We start from the raw sequence: 21072 nt of genomic DNA, 5'->3' as shown, positions 1-21072 counted from the left end.
CTTTTAAATTTTTCGCCCACTTACATGCCTGTGTGAGGGCGATTAATTCTGCAGCTTGGGCTGAAAGGGTGTCTATTCTGTTTGTTTCTATGACTCTACTATCAGTGGTTATGGCATAAGCTGCCGTTAACTCTCCTGTACTCGTCCGCATTCATGACCCATCCACAAAGAGCGTAACATCTACATCTGATAGCGGGACATCAGTCAAGTCTTGTCTGGGTTTGGTGACAATCTCTATCATTCTAATACAGTCATGTGTATCTTCATCATTTGTGGCATTGGGTAGCAAGGTAGCAGGATTTAATGTGTTACACCTCCTTATCTCTATGTGTGGCTGGAACAATGTCAGCTCATATCCAGTTAATCGTGCAACTGTAAGGTGTTGTGTTTGTGTTCTGTTGAGTAGGAGTTCCACTGCGTGTGGTACAAGTACTGTCAGGGGGTGTCCTAGGACAATGGCGTCGCTTTGTCTGATGGCTAAAGCTGTGGCAGGTACAGATTTTAGGCAGGCAAGTAGGGCTTGTGCGACTGGGTCTAATGTACTTGAAAAATAGGCACAGGGCCTGTTTCTTCCTGCTTGGTCCTGTGTGAGGACTGAGAGTGCTGTACCACCTCGTTCTGTTACAAATAATGTGAAGGATTTGGTGTAATCTGGAGTGGCCAGGACTGGGGCCTGGCACAGTGCTTGTTTTAGTTGCTCAAAGGCCTCTGTATGCTCAGTTGTCCATGGCAAAGATGCCGATAAACCGGCCTCCAAAGTGGTCAGTTGTATCAAAGGTTTGGCCAAATGGGCATACTGAGGAATCCATTGTCTACAATATGATGTTAAGCCAATGAAGGCTCGTACTTCTTTCTGTGTTGTTGGACGTGGAATAGTGGCTATCAACCGTATTCGTTCCTGTGTAAGTTGTCTTCCCTTCTTGGACAGCAAGTGCCCATGGTAAGCCACTTGCTGTGCACAGAACTGTAATTTTGAGGGAGACACTTTGTGTCCTTTGTCTGCAAGAAATAGTAACACCTGGAGAGAAGCTTTTTCGCACTCCATTTCTGACTGGCCTGTTATGAGGATGTCATCTACATATTGTATGAGCGTGGTATGTTCAGGCATCTGGATGCTGTCCAACTGCCTCTTCAGGGCTTGACTGTAGATACTGGGACTTTCTGTATAGCCCTGTGGAGCTCTAGTAAATCTGAAGCTTCGGCCATTTAACGAGAATCCAAAAAGATATTGGCTATCCTCGTGAATAGGAATGCTAAAGAAGGCATTTTTCAGATCGATGACAGTGAAGAAGGTAGCCTTGGGATCTATTGCTGTCAAAAGTGTTGTTATGTCAGGTACCACAGGGTATTGTGGCACTACACATTTGTTTAACTCTCGCAGGTCCACTACCAAACGATATACAGGTTCGGCAGTTGGGTCCGTTCTTTTAAGAACGGGAAGAACAGGTGAGTTGCAGGTATTGGAATCCGTCTCTACAACTACTTTGTGTTCAATCAGGTCATTAATTATTTGTAGTAATGCTAGTTCAGCTTGCGGTGGTATTTTATACTGTCTTATTCGTGGCAAAACCACACCTTCCTTTAGTGTAATCTTGTGAGGTGTGATGTCCATACAGCCCACGTCTGTAGGGCTAGTTGCCCATAATGTCTGCGGGATCACTTTGAGTCTGGCATCCAGTTCCTTTTCCAGGAAATGTCCCTTGAAATCTCGTAAAAACAGCCTGACACCTTCTGGGGAGCAACATATCACGGCACCCAGTTCTTTCAGTGTTTTAATACCTAGTAAATTTTCGGGGCAGGTCTTTGTTAACACTAGATCTGTAGTACGTGTCAGTGGACCCACACCTAGGGAAACATTTTGGGAGACTTTATTTATAACTGTTTTTCCTGAAAAACCCAAGGAAATACTATGTGAGCCGGAGAGAGGTATCCCTGGGACATCATCATGGTTTATTGTTGTCCTACTGGCCCCTGTGTCAAGGAGGAATTTTCGGTCTTGCCCCAGAACGTGTGCTTGTACATAGGGGCCACGTTGGTCCACCGTGACAGGAATCAGGGGCAAGTCTTTTTCTCTCTCTAGGCCCTTTCACGAGTATTCAGGATATTCGGGATATATTTCATCATTGCGCTGGTATATTTGAGTTTGTGCGGGGGCGTTAGTAGGGGGTCTGGCCTGTGCCGTAGGGGCTGGGGTCGCAGTGTTCCGAGGGGCATAAGGGCGGGCTTGTGTTTCTCCTGTTGCTATATTGTGTTTTAATACGGGACACTCCCTGACGAAGTGGCCAGGTTTTTTGCAATAATTACATGACCCTTTCTCAGTGGATTTGTTATTTTTCCCTGTATTTGATACAGTTGTTGTCTGGGCTACCAGGGCTTTTATTTTGGTGTCCTTGACGCGCCTTTTATCTTGTTCTTCCTCTTCTTTAATTCTATTATGATGATACTGTAGCATTTGTAGCATCTGTTGAGAGTTATTTGCTTGCCAAGTACTCTCAACTTTCTGGAGTCTATTCTTTATTGGGGGAAGGGCATTTTCTACCAATTTTGCTACGAAAAGACGTTGGTAGCCATCACTACCTGAGGAGAGGCCGCTGTTAATGGCGAAACATTTCTGTAACCTTACAAAATAATCTCCTGTATCTTCATCTAATTTTTGTCAATCCTCTTTCTTTGTTGTTAACAATTTAGGTAATACTTGCATAAGGGCATCGGGGAATGCACGTATTAGGTCTCCCAACCCATCCCCAGGTTTGCGGGCCTGTTCCTCATTTCTCAGCGCCGTCCAATTTATAACTCCCCCATCTAAGTTCCAATCTTTTTCCATCAACTTTTCATAAATCCCTTCGGGAAGGAGAACTTTCAGCAATATCTTTATATCCGGGAAAGTATAATTTCCTAGACTCAGAATGTCCCTTATTTCTTTATGGAATCGTGAGGTGGTACTATCTTCTTCATTTCCAATATCTCTAATTTGGTAAGAGGGGTGTATACGTGCACCCGGTCATATTCGCCGTCACCACGCAGCCGTGGGTGTACCTCTCGCAGGGGAACTTGTCCCTTGTCATAGGTTTCCTTACCGGACATTTCAGTTTCGAACTGTACATAACGTTGCCTTAGATCCAGAACTTTAGTAATGAATTCTTCATCCCTTGTGGACCAAAACCCGTCTGCGCAGTCACGCAGTAAATGATATATTTTCTTTTTTTTTTTTTTTATTTGAAAACAGGCTGATGAGTGAAAACATACATTAATACCTGTATTTGCGGACAAAAGAGATATGGAAAAGGAAATATTTATAAATGAAAACATAAGACAGCACTAAACAGAAGGAAAGAGCCATATTATTCCATAAAAGTACCCCAATTCTTTTCATGTTTACTCAGAGAGCGTGTCCCCCTAAGATTCGCTAATGCTAGCTCCATCGAGTAAATCTCGGTTACCAGCGCCCACCAATCCCACACCGTTGGTGGATCAGAGCGAGTCCAGGCTCTGGCCAAAGTTAATTTAGCACAAGACATAAGAATTGATGCCAAAGCAGCCTGTGGAAAAGAAGTGGGATAAATGTCTAATAAAACAGAGGCAACTGAAAATAAAGGAAGCTGAATAAACTTGATTTCGAGAGCCTTCTGAATGTCCCCCCAAAAGTCCTTAAGAGTGGGGCAAGAAAACAACATATGTACCAAGTCAGCGGCCTGGGCAGAGCATTTGGGGCATTTTGTGCGATCGCTAAAAGAGTTATTAGGAGACCATCTAGAAATAATTTCAGGCGTATAGTATAGAATTGTTGTAACCTTAAACTAGAAGATCGTACGCATTTGTTGATATTTGACAGGGAGCGTTCTATCTCTCTCGATGTAATGTTTGAGCCTAATAACCTACCCCACTTGTCAGCTAATTTAGAACAATCATTTGGTTTGAGACTAATTAAAAGGCTATAAGTATCACTTATTACTGATTTAGTTTCTGTGGAGTATAAATAGGTCCAAATGTCGCTATCAGAAATCTCTAAGAGTTGCTTTTTGTTGATCAAATAGTCATGTATCTGTCGGTGTTTGTACCTCATAGTTTCGGGGAGATCATAAAGCGATTTAAGAGTATTGAAATCTAGAAACCCTTGCGCGCCATATAGATCCCCTAATAACCTTATGCCCCACCTTGACCAGCTATGAGCGTTATGTTCATAGAAAATTCCCGGGAGACCCGGGTTGCCCCACAACGGTAGTTTTGGGTGAAAAAAAGTGGTTTTACAAAAAATTAATATATTGTCCCAGATCTTTATTAGATCTCTTGCGGTCTTAAATTTTACACTTTTGAAGTAATTGGGGTCATTAACTCGTAATAGGAACATATTTGAGTCGTGTTTTAACATAAAAGAGTGGAAACAAAGTGCTCCTCCTCTGTTTAGTAGAGAGCGGATGCGCAAAACAAATGCAGACCAAAAGTATAGCTTAAAATCAGGAAAATTAAGCCCTCCCATATTCGTATTATTTTTTAAGAGATTCAACGACCTTCTCTCTTTTTTGTAGCCCCAGATAAAACTACTGAATACACCATCTAGTTGTTTAAAAAACGTGTTGTTTAATGCCAATGGAATGGAGCGAAATAAATACACAAATTTGGGCAGTACCTTCATCTTAATTAAGTTGATTCTTCCGATTACATTCAGAGGTAGTCTATGCCATTTTTTTAGTAATAGAATAGAAGATTTAATTAATTCGTTATAGATTATGTTGTTGATTTCCTGAATTTTAGCCGTTAATTTGACTCCTAGGTAAGTTGCGCTTTTACAGATCTCGGGAACCGCGACAGCTGGGGTATAATTAGCTATGACTTGAGTCTTTTGTAGATTAAGCTTATACCCGGAAACATTCCCAAATTTTCCAGCCTCAGAGACAATGCCTTGTAGTGCCTCCACAATGTCTTGTGAGTAGACCACGATATCGTCGGCATATGCAGTTATTTTTAACACTTGTGTGCCTGACCTAAAAGGAACAATTTGGGTTTGGAGCTGAAGAGCAAACAAGAAAGGTTCCAGTGTAAGGGTAAATAAAAGGGGTGAGAGAGGGCATCCCTGGCGGGTTCCACGTGAGATTGAGAAGTCTGGAGAGGTCAGGCCCCTGTAACAGGTGCAGGCCGTTGGATTATCATACAAAGCCTGTATGCCCCGCAAAAATTGCCCCCCAAACCCCATTTTAGATAGGACATACCAAAGATAATCCCAACCCACTCGGTCAAAAGCCTTCTCGGCATCTAATAGAATCATGCCGAGGGGGGTGGACTCTGCTTCTGCTACATCAAATGCCGTGATTGCCATGTTTACATGTGTTGTTGTATCCCTCCCAATTATAAACCCGTGTTGTTGAGGATTGATGATTTGGGGAAGGATAGGAGATAATCTTAAAGCTAGAATTTTGGCAAATATTTTGGCGTCAGTGTTGATCAAAGATATGGGTCGATATGACCCTCTCTCCTCTTTTGGTTTGTCTTTTTTCAAAAAGAAAATTATTTTCGCCCTATTCCATGATTTTGGAGCCTTTCCATTAAGCCCAACAAATTGTATTGGATGCTTTTGCCCGGAGGGGTGGCTCTCTAAAGCACGCTCGCGCGGATTGCTAGCGCTTTTTAGCCTTTTCTAGTGTTCTTATTTACTGCGCTCTCTCTCCTTGCTGGGGGATAGGACTCCCCCCTTACCTGCACATAATATTGGAGATTCACCGCTCTTTTAGCGGGTCCGGGCTCCCTGGTAGTTTGAATCTGCAGCGCTCCGATTTTGGGCGCCGTTTTGGGTTGGGCAGTGGCGCTCTGGTAGCGCCATCTTGTAGCGTCCTTCTGGGACTGGGAGGACCTTATCTGGAGGACCTATTTAAGGCGGTTCTTGGGTGTGCTTGTCCTCATTGGATGCTTTTGCCCGGAGGGGTGGCTCTCTAAAGCACGCTCGCGCGGATTGCTAGCGCTTTTTATCCTTTTCTAGTGTTCTTATTTACTGCGCTCTCTCTCCTTGCTGGGTGATAGGACTCCCCCCTTACCTGCACATAATATTGGAGATTCACCGCTCTTTTAGCGGGTCCGGGCTCCCTGGTAGTTTGAATCTGCAGCGCTCCGATTTTGGGCGCCATTTTGGGTTGGGCAGTGGCGCTCTGGTAGCGCCATCTTGTAGCGTCCTTCTGGGACTGGGAGGACCTTATCTGGAGGACCTATTTAAGGCGGTTCTTGGGTGTGCTTGTCCTCGTTGGATGCTTTTGCCCGGAGGGGTGGCTCTCTAAAGCACGCTCGCGCGGATTGCTAGCGCTTTTTAGCCTTTTCTAGTGTTCTTATTTACTGCGCTCTCTCTCCTTGCTGGGTGATAGGACTCCCCCCTTACCTGCACATAATATTGGAGATTCACCGCTCTTTTAGCGGGTCCGGGCTCCCTGGTAGTTTGAATCTGCAGCGCTCCGATTTTGGGCGCCATTTTGGGTTGGGCAGTGGCGCTCTGGTAGCGCCATCTTGTAGCGTCCTTCTGGGACTGGGAGGACCTTATCTGGAGGACCTATTTAAACCGTTCCTTCTAGCGCAGCGGGATCGCGCAGCGGGGTTGCCCTCGCTTTTGCCTGAGTCTTGCCATAGTCCTGCTCGTCTGCGTCTGTCAGCGTTCCGGAGGTGGCGGAGCGGCGAGAGTGCCTGGCTGTAAGTCCTTGCTCGGGTAATATGATTTGTTATACTGCTAGGGAACTACGTGCGTTGCAAAGCTTTTCTTGTGCTTGCCGCTCCGTGTTCCCGGGCCGTTACAGAGGTAAACGGTTGTGCCCTGCCTGTGGCTGGTCGCCAGGTTTTGCCCCGGCCGCTCCTTTACGGAGAGATGAGGTCTGCATTAAACATCTCTGCTTAATGCTGAATACAAGATCGGTAGGGAAGCACGCCTTGGAGATCTTTGATCTCCTTGTTAGAGAGAATCCACTCTGTCTCCTGCTGACAGAAACTTGGTTGGGGGAGACGTCCAATCCGGATATTAGGGCGGCTTTTCCTCCTCATTATACAATCTTTCGTCAGGACAGAGTGAAAGGCAGGGGAGGAGGGGTGGCGGTAGTAGTGAAAAAGTCAGCTACCTGCTCTATCGCTTCTTTGAACACCATTGCAGGAGCGGAATCCCTTGCCTTCACTATCAGATTAACCCCTCATCAAGCTCTGAAAGGGCTACTGGTATATAGATCTCCTGGACCAGTGGGCTCTTTTTTTGATGATCTTCAGGGGGCCGTATCTGGTATGGCATTAAGTACGGAGCATTGTCTTCTGGCAGGAGATTTTAATTTTCATATGGACGATGACAATGATCCGGATGCTAAAAAACTGCTCGATATTACGGCTCCTCTCGGTCTTGTCCCTTTTTTGGTTGGTTCCACACACGACAAGGGTCATACTTTAGATCAGGTTTTCTCCTCGGTTCCTCTTGTTGATGTGGAGCTTCTTCCGGTGCTCTGGACCGACCATAGATTGGCCAGATTTGGTGTATTGGGTGGCGAAAAATTATTCAGCAGCGCCCCCAGACAGCATGGCACTGTTCAAAGGGCTCTGCATAGAGTCACACCCGAGCTGCTGGCTCAGGCTGCTATAGACCATCCCTGCCCTCTTACAGGGGATTTAGAGCAGGATGTGGAGTCCTTGCAGGGATGGCTGTTGGAGAGGCTGAACGATCTGGCCCCCGCAATGGCCCCTCGGGATAGGGCTAAGAGGGTCTCAGCCCCATGGTTCACAAAGGCATTGTGTGCTACTCGTGCGCAGTGTAAGGTCGCCGAGAGGGCATGGCGCCTTCGCTATGACCCGGAAGCTAGATCGGCTTATAGGATAATGATTTAATCCTATCATCAGGATATTCTCCGGGAGAAAAAGGAATATCTGGCCAGGAGGATTGAGACTGCCTCCAACTCTTGTAAAGAGATCTTTACTGTGGTAAGGGAGTTTACGGCGCCTAGATCCTACGTGGCCCACAGTGTTCCATTGGAGCGCTGGGTCTGCGATCTGGCCAAATTTTTCACGGATAAAATAAAATCTATCCAGGACTCTTTCCCAGTGAGGTCTGTGGAGGTGTGTTCCAGTCCGATGGCCGGATTGTCCTTCCCGCCCGCGCAGGGTGCGGTTTTTGCTGAGTTTCCTCCTGTCTCGGCCGATGCTTCTCTTGCTCTACTGGCCAACCTTAAATCGGGCTCACCATTGGATTCTTGTCCTGCCAAATTTTTGGCCAAGATGGCGGCCGTGGTTAACCCACTAGTCAACCCTTTGGTGAATCTTTCCCTGAGGGAGGGGAGGGTTCCAGTGCCATGGAAAAGAGCTATGGTGATCCCCCTCCTCAAAAAGCCTGGGTTGGACTCGGAGGTCTTGGCCAATTATAGGCCGATTTCCCTTTTGCCGGCCTTGGCTAAGATCACAGAGAAGCATGTACATGGTGTTCTCTCCAGCTTTCTCGAATCCAATGATTTGTTCCATCCATCGCAGTCCGGTTTCCGTCCTAATTTAAGCACGGAGACGGCACTGCTGGAAGTGTCGGAAATCATCAGGGAGACACTGGATTCTGGAGGAAGGGTCATGCTCGTCATGCTGGATTTGTCGGCGGCCTTTGACACCGTCCCCCATGAGGTGCTCCTCTCCAGACTTTATGACATCGGTCTGAGGGGGACGGTGTTCAATTGGTTTACATCTTTTCTCGAAGGCCGCCGACAAACGGTCTGGGCCTCTCCGAGCTCCGCCGAGATGTCGCCATTGGGAGTCGGTGTTCCACAGGGTTCTGTGTTGAGCCCGACTCTCTTTAACATCTTTATGACACCTTTGGCGGCACTGGTGGAGTCCTCTGGGGCCCGGATCGTATCCTACGCTGATGACACTCAACTGCTTTTCACGTGTGGGAAAGGCCAGGCTTTTGATGGAGAGAACATCCGGGGTTGCTTGGAGTTGGTCTTTGGCTGGTTCCAGCGAAACGGCCTTAAGGCAAACTCCAGTAAATCGGAGGTGCTGTTCTTCGGCTGCTCTCTGGACCCTGATTGGCAGGCCTGGTGGCCATTAGGTATGGATTGCCCTGTCCAGGCATCGCTTGTGGCTAAGAATCTGGGAGTGAAGGTTGACAATAATTTGTCACTGAGCTCACATACTTCTGTCCTGGTGGGTACCTGCTTTGGTATGCTTAAGATGCTCCGGAAGTTCCTGCCTTTACTCTCAGAAGAGCACAGAAAGATCACTGTGCAAGCCTTGATAGGCTCGAGATTGGACTATGCGAACGTCCTTTATGTAGGTCTTCCGGAATATCTGGTTCAGCGTCTGCAGGTTGTGCAGAACTCCGCGGCCCGGGCCATCTTTGGCCTTCATAGGCGAGCGAGAGCTTCGGGTCTGGTGCGATCGCTTCATTGGTTACCTATCCGGAAGCGAATTATGTTTAAAGCACTGACCCTGGCGCATAAAGCGCTATTTGGCACCGGAGCGAGGTATCTACAGCAGAGATTGTCTTTCTATCGCCCAGTTAGATCTCTGCGGTCGGAATCTTTGTTTCTCGCGGTGGTTCCTCGGGTGAGGAAGGCCCGCACTGGGGGTCGCTCTTTTAGTTTGAGGGCCCCTCAGTTGTGGAACTCTCTGCCTTTGGACCTACGGTCCTCTTCTTCTCTCCTTCTGTTTAGGAAGAGCCTCAAGACGTGGCTTTTTAGCTGTAGGGTGTCTTTGTCTTTTTTTGTCTTTTTTTCTTTAGTCTGTTTTTATGTTTTCGGTTTTACTGAGCTGCCTCGATAAAGCGCCGGGACACTCCACGGAGTAGCCGTGCGCTATAGAAATAAAAGTTTAACATAACATAACATATTACCTTCAATAGCAAAGGTTTCAGTTCAGCTAAGCATGTTTTATATATCTCCAGAGGTATTGTGTCCTCCCCCGCCGCTTTCCCTACAGGTAATAGATCTATTGCCTGATGTAGTTCTGCCCTGGTGATGTTATCCGACAGCGAATCCATTCCTAAAATAATCTGTGAGTTTGTTAAATGCTTGTCCACATAGTCCCGTATTGTTTCTGGATTAGGTATGCTTTCTGGGGTATATAATGTTCTGTAATAATCAGCAAATTGTTCTACTATGTCTATCGGTTGATTGTACATTTTATTACCGTTTCCCCGGATACTTGTGATCAATGTGCGAGCTCTGTCCTCAGCGACTTTGTAAGCCAAGATTTTACCAATTTTGTCCCCACCCTCATATTGTGCTGTTTTAAATTTATGAATGTTTGCACTACTCTTCTGAATAAACTTAGTTTTAACCTCATTTTTTAATAAGCCGAGTTTGAGGCCTATTTCTGTAATCGTTGGTGATTTTGATCGGAGTGCAGAAGCCAACATTTCTTCTTGAGTAATTATTTTGGAAATTATCTGGGCATTATACTTTCTACGTTCCATATTTTGTCTAATCACATATGCCTGGGTAAAACCCCTAATGCTCACTTTGCATGCGTCCCAAACCGTGATACATATAGCTGAGTCAATATTAATGTCCAGAAATTCGATCGGGTGTGATTTAAGCTGTGTCAGATATTGTGTATCTGAGGCTAAGTGCCTGGGGAAGGAGAATGGTCTAGGCAGGGACCTAATATGTGGTATAGTAATAGCAAGAATTATTGCGTTATGGTCCGATGAGATTCGGGGACATAAAACCATGGTACTGAGATTTAATAAGTTATCACTTATTAGTGCCAGATCCAGTCTTGAACATGATTTATGAGGCGCTGAATAATATGTATATCCTGGTGAGTTTGGATATAGGTGTCGCCAAGCGTCTTTAATGTTATGAATGCGACATATATCAAAAATGGACGACCTAGTTTTACGCATCCTTTGGAAGCTACCGGAGCTAGTTGTGTCTATTTTGTAATCAATAATACAATTGAAGTCCCCCATAATAATAAGTTCTCCCTCCCAATCCAAAAGTTTAATATTCAGCCGATCGAAGATCATCGGTTCATCTGTGTTAGAGCCATACACTACGCATAAGACATATTTATGGTTCTCAAAGCTGAGCTGAGCAGCCGCCCATCTGCCGTCTTTGCTACAAAAAGTCTGTAATATTTCGGTCCTAAATCGTTTATCCTTTAGGATAGCCAGCCCTCTTATGGATTGCCCGAGAGTAGAACAAACCACAATGTCGTAGCCCAATTGTTTAAGTAATTTCTTATCCTTCCCGGCTATGTGTGTCTCTGAGAGAAAAGCGATATGAGGATTGTGTAGTTTAACTTCTTCTGAAATCAACAATCTCTTATTGTTGCTGTTGAGCCCAGCTACATTCCAGGCCAAAAACTTTATTTCATACATTTGTAAATGATTAGGACCTTAAACCTAACACCAAGTATCTTAATGTATTCCCTGTTGCTTATACATATGAACCGAGAACCTAAAACTAGTATGTCCTCAAAACATTCCTCCCCATCAGCCTGTAAACAATTTTTACTGATTTTTACCCCCCCCCAAAACACCCCCACCCTCCTCCACCCTGGCTCTTTCCCCAGCCGAGGAAGAACCACCCTTGAGTAACAGCTGCCGCTGAAAGGGGCAGCACACGTAGCAGGTCACCTTAAGGAGCCCCCCGACCCCTTCCTCCCTTCAAAAAAAAAGAAAAGATCTGTGCCTTATCTGTACCTTATCTATACATAATAAGGCCCACCGACTGCCAACATATTTAATAGGCCAGAGCTAAATCTTGCCCGCGCCAAAGCTAGAAATGTATGCTTCCGCTTCCTTGACATCATTGAAAAAAATGAGTGCGTCCATTTTTAATAACCTTGAGACGGGCAGGCTCCTGTAAGAACGCCTGCCCACCGCTGGATTTAATGGGATCAATCAGTTTGCAAAGCATCCAGCGTCTGTTCATTGTTTCTTTACTTAGATCTGAGCAGGCAAAAATTGAGAGCTCCCCTATAGCTATAGGGGCATTAGGTCGTGCTCTCTGCCAAACAGCTTGGCGCAGTAGAAAGTTACCAAAAAAAATTATAAAGGGACGTGGATACTGATTTTCCCTGTTTCTCATAACCAAGGGAAGACGGTGAGCACGTTGAATTTGTGAATCCCAATCCCAGTCTGCAAGATCTGGGAAAGCTTTCTGCAACAGCCCCACTAAATAAGCCCTCGGGTCAAGACCCTCGGATCCCTCTGGAATCCCAAAGAGTCTCAAGTTGGAACGTCTTTGTCGATTTTCCAAATCTTCTACCTTTAATTGCAGTGCCAACAACTGGGTACCGTGTTTCTCAGCTACAACAGTCATATTTGTGCTTGTCTCCTCAATCTCAACCACTCGTTGTTGGAGTCCAGCAATATCTTGAGAGATCCCCCCCAGTTTAGAAGCAAGTTCTTGTAGCGAGGTTTGCATTTTGTTATTATCTTCCCTCAGTTGGATATGGTGTTCCTTGGCTTCGGCCCGTTGGTCATTCAGTATCTGAAGTATTGTGTCTACTGAGGAAGAATCAGACAATACTTGCCCTTGTCTTTTTTTAGAGAAACATGGATGTTCCGTTTGATGAGGTAGAGGGAGCGTAGTAGTAGGACTCTCAATAGGAAGGGGCAAGGTGTGACATATTGTCATAGGAATCGTAGTTGCGTTGGATTGTGGAGTTGTGTCTATGCACACTGGGGGATCACCCCCACGTGCTTGGTTCAAAAGCAGATCTTGAGCAGTTAGCCCATCTGATGGCGGATTAAGCAAAGCAGTTAGGGCATTGTTTCCTACTGCGATAGGACTACCTGGAGAAGAGAGCGTTTCTGTTGTGAGAAAAGGTTCAATTATACTTGCCCCCGAAAGTCTCTGCGTCATGGTTTTAACTAGACTTTTTGCTTCAATCCATTTTCTTAGGGGACTTTTATCCACATGAGTCTTCTTTACGTTCTGAGTATTATTTATGACGGGCCGGTTTGGTATGACAGCTTTGCATCCTCTTTTGACCCGAGACTTGCTTTTAAGTTTGCGATCTCTTCCTACTCTGAATTTTGTCTTGGAGTCCATATAGTGACCATTCGCACGCCTCTCCCCCGCCTCATCTTCAGTCCTGGCCTCGTCCTCGTCCTCTGTTCTGGCCTCAGCATCCAGACCCTCAAAAGATTCTTGCTCAATAAATTTGGTGTATTCAATACTCTCCGTTAGCGCCGTGGACTCCGTGTAATTGTTGGATTTAAAGGGCTCAGTGACATGTGTCTCTGCCACGGATGTCCCAATGTCCTGCAGCAAGCATTGAGAGCTTTCGACAGGCTCAACAGCGAGCAGTAAATCCGACGAGCCGAGTCGTGTCCCCCGGACAGGGGGCAGCGCAGCTAAGTCTAAGTCGGGGCACAAAACCTCGCCAACTTCCGCTGTAGCACCCCCAACCACAGTCTGCTCCATCAAAGAGCCAGTATGTATCACGTCATGCACTATAGGGGTATTGCAGGTAAGAGTCTTTAATTGCTTTAGTTGCTTGACCCCCTGTGGGTTGCACATTTTTTCGCTGCTTAGATGTATCTCTTTAGAAGCTGTGGAAACTTTCTGGGTAATAAGTTCTGAGATCTGAGAAGAACTGCTTGTTTTACCTCCGACTACCGCTCCCTTTCTTACCGGAGATTTGGCCGTTAGGCTTCTGCCAGACCCCTTGAGGAATGAATCAGCAAGTAAAGTCGGCGGTCTCAATACATGTTTTGATTGTGTTTCCCCTCTCCTGCTGCAAAGGCTTCGTTTCGATCCTCGCGCCCTCCGTGACAGGACGCCCATCGCTCGTTAGCGCAGGGAATCCATCGGCAACGGCGTCGGCATTGGTCGGAGCAATCTGGGGAGGCTCAGCTGTTATCACTCCTGTTGTTCGTGCAACTCTGGCCGGGGGGACCGCGGCGCCTGTCGGTTGCTTGTTGTTCCGTGTTATTCGTAGCGGGTTTTTCGGAGACATCCTCATCAGCTGCCAGGTATGGAAGATAGAATGGGAGACTGCCCGAAGGCTAAGGCTTAGCCAGTTGAATCCCGAGCTCCCTAACAATCCTTGTGTGATATGCCGAAAGAGCCGCGCAGTCCCCGGGGACTTTAACATCGGTAATGCTACCGCCTCTACCTCCGTCGTCGTACCGCTGTGCCGCTATGTCGCTGTGCAAAGTTTAATCAGTTTTCTTTCATCTAGTTGAGGACCCTCGTAGTCTTCTTGGAGCTCTCTTAGACATTGCACCCAGTAGAGGCACTCTTGGTTGCAGGCATTTTCGCCGAGGAAGGTGAGATAGGGGGGAGAACCTCCGGGTGAACTGCTCGGCACAGATCCTCACTCCGCCATCTTGGTAAATGATATATTTTCTTAGGTGGGGGACATGTTTTTTCATATAGTGTTGCCAAATGTTGTAACATGAACATACCTGCTATTCTTTGATCAGACAGGGGGAGGGAGAGGAAGATCTGTCCTACCATATCAGGGTCATAAAGTTGGTGCTGGGCAATCCAATCAGTGGCTGATCGGGCTATTTCTTTTTCATGTGGGGTGAAAGGCGGGTCGTCCTCGAGCCAGTACTCCAACGACTGGACAGTGCACTGTAACAGCTTAGCGGAAACGCTATCCGTTCTAGTATTTTTGTACTCAGTTGAGATATGAGGGGGAGGGGGAGGGAATCCGGGACGGCGATGGCTACGGGCTAGTCCCATAACAGGAGTTCTCCCTCCATCTTCTTCCTCACCACTCGTCTCTTCCAAGATATTGTCCTGTCTTTCCCAATCCTGATGGATGGTATGGATGCCCGATATCAATTGTACTAGTAATTTTTCTATCTGTTCGTGTTTAGTGAACTTGGACCGTTCAAGTATGTCACTTAGGTCCAACAAATGGTTGGGCGCCTCGCGATTACTGCAGTCCAATATCCTTAAGAAACAGGTCACTGTAAACTGTAACATGGTCTGTTTGGTCGCGACCTTTCTACCTGTTATCATTGTTAACAAGGCCTGTTCACTTTTACCCGTTCGGACGAAATCGTGAACTGCGTCCAATTGGGATTTGCTGTTGGGAAGGTTCTGGAGCGTGTCCAGGGCCTGTCTCAATCTATGAGATATTATGGCCATTCTACCCTCCCCAGGGCATTCATCATAAGGGCATTCTAAAGGCGGGATATCACTTTTATCCTCTGCCCCGTCTTTAACATCGTCTAGGGGAGGAGCTGTGGCCACTTGGCCACCCATCGGTGCTGGTGGTATACGTTGCAGGGCTTGCTGTTGAACCACGTAAGGCGGGGGACATTCTATTAAGTAAGAGGACACGAAATCCTCTGAAGGAGTTATTTTTACCTTTTTCATATTTTCTTGGATGCACATCTCCTCACCAGTTGTTTCGGTAGGCAGAACGGGATAAATTCCCTCAATAAGTGCATTTTTTTCTCTTTCCCTTTGTTCAGTAATAACTCTCTCTCCCTCTTCCTGTAATTTCTTTTCTTTAGCCTGTTCTGACATTCTCCTACCTTTTTCAGCCTTCGTCTGTTCTTTCTGGTCTCTCCTATGCGCTTCCTTGCACCACAATTCAATTGCTTTTTCTTGTGAAGGCCTTACTCTCTTTTTCCACAACTGTTCTTCTACTGCCATAATACACTCCATGTCCCATGTACCTGTAGAGGGCCACCTAAGTCTGGGTTCTAGATGTTTTGTATAATCAGACCAAAGGTCCAAGAACATTACCCCTTCAATACCATGTTTAGTATATATGAAGTGTCCAGGTGTATCTCTAGGTGGGACCGGAACGGCCTGTTTTAATAAATTTTTCTTGGTACTTAATCCTCGTAATTTGGAAAATAAAGGCATTTTAAAATATCTTGCCTAAGCCTTAGAAATATCGAATCACAAAAAAAATATACTTGATATCTTTATACACTGGGGAGCCAGTGCAACTTTACCGTGTTCTATCACAGAACCCGTCTTTATACATTCCCAGTAGTACTCACCGAGAAGCAGACCTTGAAGACCTGGTCATCGGACTGAAGCGCTGCGCAGGGAATGAGGAATAACGGGACTCTGGAAACCTCGGACTCGACAAGTTCACTGGTCGGGCTCTGGGTTGGAACGCTCCGCCACCTTCCTCACTGCCTCGTGTGGATGTTCAGTCTCAGTCTGTCTCCTCCTCGCCGCGAGGGAGTCAGCAGGAATACCCCGCCTCTTGTGCACGTTAGAGTCCGTCGGGGGTGTGGAAGGGACAAAGACCGGGCCTAGAACTCCGGCGCGTGGGGAAGGGGGGAGCGTCCCTGTTCGGGCGCCATTTTATGTGGTAAATAAATTAATTACCAGGTCTGAATTTCTATAAATTATCAATATATATGAAATAATGAACTGAGGAGTCCGTGGTGTAAGAGTTAAATGGGCCTTTATTCTTTAACTCGAGTTAAGGGATAAGGGAGAGCTCCTTCACCAGCAAGTTCAGGAGTGGTCTGATGCTTTATTCACAAGGTACAGTTTTTATACATATCACAGTAAATTCTCAACTCATGGGGAGGAGCCCTCCTGGTTGCGGCAAAAGGAAAAAAATTACAAGTTAGCATTGCTCAAGACGTATATGCAGAAACACAGATAAGCACATTTTTCAAGAAAGCGGCTTGGGGGGATGCCGTCAGAGGGAGGGGGAGCTTGTGTGCTTGACAGATAAGGATGTGGTGAGTGAGTCATGAACAGACAACCGTGGAGGGAACTGAGTTATGTGACATTCTGCGAGGCACCAGTGGGTCCTAGGCCAGCTGGCCTCGAAGAAATGCGAGATAAACTTGCTTTTCTAAGAAAACAGGAAGATGGTTGGCCCATTTTTTTAGAATCGGCTTAACCACAAAAATGCGTGGATGTAACAGTCTGAAAACCAGCTGCAGTTTGAGCAAGCTGAAATTAATTCTTAAAATGGATGCTGTGTCCAAAATGGATGCTGTATAGAATGGTTTCAGAGCACTAGAGAAAAAGAAGTGTGCGAGGGGACAGAACCGAGAACGCGATATTTAATTTGTATTTCCTCAGCGCACCATGTCGATTTTGCAAACATGGAAGGTTGAATTGGCCTATCGGGTGCATCCATGTGACCTGCAGATTATACAAACACATACATGCCTCAGCAGCAGGGCACTCAGTTTTAGTCATGAAAGAGCAAGGGGCTCAAAGATGGAGAAACTTGATTGGTGGAGGGGCGTGCAGATTATTCAAAGCTTGGTACATCACATGCTGCTATTGCCCATCTCTGCTACTTTTAACGAGTCTCAGAAAGATGAAACGCTGGGTTGGCCCTTTTAGTATTTGAACCAGTGTCCCACAGGTTAAACTCCAAAGTCTATAGCCTGTGCTTTAACTCACTAAGCAATCTTAAAACCGTGGAACCTAAATGCTTTGGGGAAAAACGCTTCTCAGCTGGGTGAAGTTAGGGAATGGGTGAGGGGATGCTAGGTGGTGACATCGGATATATTTCTGCAATACAATACATTTGTAAGTAAAATGCGTCATGAAACTGCATTCCAGGGAATAACTGCTTTAAAAATGCCTAATAAATAAATCTATCAGCTATTATCAACCAGATAGTGGTTTTATAAACGTAAGTAGCTCAGTGGGTTGAGCTGGTTGGGCGAAAGCTTCATTTCAGTTGCGGAGGGTGTAAAGTTTGGTGTACGAAACCTGTGAATAGCAGGTCAGAATCCCAGCCTTGGTTCCACGAGGAGGTTAAACCATCATGACTAACTTAACATTAAAGGTCAGTAGTGTGCGCTACCCATTTTTTTTTGTTTTTGCAGTTTTATATTGCACAAACTCGACCAGAAAGTATTAGAGCGCTTTACACCAGTAGCATTCCAGACGGACACATTCATTTTTTGGTAGAAACGGGGAGATTAAGTGATTTACCTAGAATTACAGGATCTCGAGTCGATGCGAGACTCAAACCTGGCTCTCCAGTTCTAAAGTCGGCCTCTCTGACCGTTGCGCCACATCCTCTCCACATATAGGGGCCTGTAGTGAAGGCAGCGTTTTAGATACATACATTGCTATGTTAGCATAAGCGCCTTCGATGTTAGAAACGCCATCTTGCCACTTTTGCTGCTTTTGCACACGACACTGCAGATACATGTTATTATTTGAAAACTGCTTGCTTGCCTTTTCTTCACATGAGAACTGTCTGTTGTTCACATCCCTAGACGTGCACTGCGACCTTGGTCTGAACATTGTGTGCAGAAACAGTCTGAGCAACCAGGCAATGCATGTTTTTGTGTTCAGGTTGATCGGCCCACGCTCTAGCCATAACACGCACACAGCTGCAAATATCTGAAAGTCGAGAGCCTTTAATATTGCAGTTTGCATGCATTAGACACACATTCTGGAGAAGAACTTTTCCAGGCGCAGAGCAAAGAATTGGGAAAGAAGGCAGATAGATGGGTCAGGACTAGAGTTAAGCAGAAAAACCAGAACCAGGGCGGTGATCAGAAAAAGGCAGACCAGAAGGGTAATGACCAGAAACAAAAAGACCAGAAGTCTTCACCAGGCCCCCAAAAGGCTCAGGGGGAGGGTGGTCCCAAAAAGGATAAAAAGAAAGATGGCCAAAAGAAACCATGGTGCAACTATTGTAAGTCCAACTCACATTGGTTTAGTGAGTGCACCAAAAAGGATAAGCCCCCAGCCACCATTGCCCCTAAGGCAACTGTACCCCCTAGTTCAGCTGTAAGTGGTGGTTCTCAGCAAAAGGGTGTAGTAGGGTTAACCCTGGGAACTGAGGAGGATTCTGGCCTAGTCAGGATACCTACTCAGGCTGTTCTGATCTGTGATGGGGACATAGCCTTGCCCTCTACTGTAGGCCCCAGTAACCTGGGCAAGTACAGACAGACTCCTTTTATTAACCAAAGAATGGCTCAAGCCTACAGGGACACTGGGGCTAGTGTCACAATGGTGAAACCTGCCTTCGTGGACCCTGGACAGATCATACTAGGTGAGAACTACCTAGTGACCAACGCTAGCAATGCCACTACCTCCCATAGTGTGGCAATTGTTAACTTCTCCTGGGGAGGGGTAACTGGCCTCAAGAAAGTTGTTGTTAGTTTAGATCTTCCTGTGGAGTGTTTACTGGGCAATGATCTTGAAACTTCAGTTTGGTCTGAAGTGGAGTATAGGACCCATGCAGAAATGCTGGGGATATATGCACATGTCCTTGCTGTGACCAGGTCACAGGCCAAAAAGTGCACCACTGAACAAGTGCTGGATCCTGAAACTATGGACCAGTCACAAACCAAGAGAAAGAGCAGTAGGGTAAAGGCTGTGCCTGCTCCCCTGCCTCAGGCACTGGATCAGCCCTCACAGGAGGATGATTCTGAGAGCCCTGAAGGAACTGTCCTAGAAGAACTTGAACCTGATCAGGTTGAGTTTCTTGGGACAGGGGGACCTTCAAGGGCAGATCTGAGGCAGGCACAATTAGACTGCCCCTCTCTTGAACCCCTCAGACAGCAGGCTGCTGCTGAGGCTGCAGGGAATGCTCAAGGTACCCATAGAGTGTATTGGGATGAAGGGCTGCTGTATTCAGAGGCTAGAGACCCCAAGCCTGGTGCATCCAGGAGGTTGGTCATACCACTGAAGTTCAGAGGCTTCCTTCTTACCTTGGCCCATGATATTCCCCTGGCAGGACACTTAGGCCAGAACAAGACTTGGGACAGGCTTGTCCCTCACTTTCACTGGCCCCATATGTCAGAAGATACCAAGGAGTTTTGTCGCTCCTGTGTCACCTGCCAAGCCAGTGGCAAATCAGGTGGCACCACAAAGGCCCCCCTCATACCACTACCTGTGGTGGGGGTTCCCTTTGAAAGAGTGGGCATAGATATTGTAGGACCAATGGACCCACAAACAGCATCTGGGCACAGATTCATACTGGTGATAGTGGACCATGCCACCAGGTATCCAGAAGCTATTCCCCTGAGGACCACAACAGCTCCTGTTGTGGCAAGGGCCCTGCTTGGAGTATTCTCCAGAGTGGGCTTTCCAAAGGAGGTCATTTCTGACAGAGGTGCCAACTTCATGTCAGGATATTTGACTGCAATGTGGAAGGAGTGTGGTGTGAACTACAAGTTCACCACACCCTATCACCCACAGTGCAATGGGCTTGTTGAGAGATTCAACAAGACCCTAAAGTGAATGATAAAAGGGTTACCAGACAAGCTTAGGCGAAGATGGGACATCCTTTTACCCTGCCTTCTGTTTGCTTACAGAGAGGTCCCACAAAAGGGGGTTGGCTACAGCCCTTTTGAGCTTTTGTTTGGGCATCCTGTAAGAGGACCCCTATGTTTAGGAAGGGAAGGATGGGAGAGACCTCTCAGACAACCCAAACTTGATATAGTGGATTATGTACTTGGTCTCTGCTCCAGGATGGCAGAGTATATGAAGAACGTTACAACAAACAAATGATGGACGGAATGCTGACAATGCATACATTCTCCCCCAGTCAAGAGATCTGGGTTAAATCCATCGTTCTTTTGCCCACTACACCACCCCAGTTTAGACATGGCCATATGCAAATCAGTCTTGACCCTGTGCCTCATGGGAACAGTCCAGCCCGAACTGCCAAGCCATGTCTTCCCTGGACCGGAATCAAGCATCCTAGGACCGGTTTCTGGCTATCAGCCGTCATCAGCCAGGATAGCTTGACTCCAGTGGCGTAGTGAGCACGGGTCCCACGTCTGGGAATACCCATCCCACTTAGGGCGAAAAGCGTTACAACAAACAAATGATGGACGGAATGCTGACAATGCATACATTCTCCCCCAGTCAAGAGATCTGGGTTAAATCCATCGTTCTTTTGCCCACTACACCACCCCAGTTTAGACATGGCCATATGCAAATCAGTCTTGACCCTGTGCCTCATGGGAACAGTCCAGCCCGAACTGCCAAGCCATGTCTTCCCTGGACCGGAATCAAGCATCCTAGGACCGGTTTCTGGCTATCAGCCGTCATCAGCCAGGATAGCTTGACTCCAGTGGCGTAGTGAGCACGGGTCCCACGTCTGGGAATACCCATCCCACTTAGGGCGAAAAGCGTTACAACAAACAAATGATGGACGGAATGCTGACAATGCATACATTCTCCCCCAGTCAAGAGATCTGGGTTA

At 46.6% G+C, this 21072-nt stretch overlaps 1 protein-coding gene across 1 annotated transcript in view; it reads left to right on the top strand.

Moving 5' to 3' along the window:
- Positions 1 to 21072, top strand: part of DNAH8 (dynein axonemal heavy chain 8) — a 13985216-nt gene that overhangs the window by 13838595 nt on the left and 125549 nt on the right. The gene's annotated exons all lie outside the window — the stretch shown is intronic.

This window comes from Triturus cristatus, chromosome 6, assembly GCF_964204655.1.
Source record: "Triturus cristatus chromosome 6, aTriCri1.1, whole genome shotgun sequence".
Classification (NCBI taxonomy): Eukaryota; Metazoa; Chordata; class Amphibia; order Caudata; family Salamandridae; genus Triturus; species Triturus cristatus.
The sequence above is the reverse complement of the archived record's forward strand: the minus strand, read 5'-3'. Positions and strand labels throughout refer to the sequence as shown.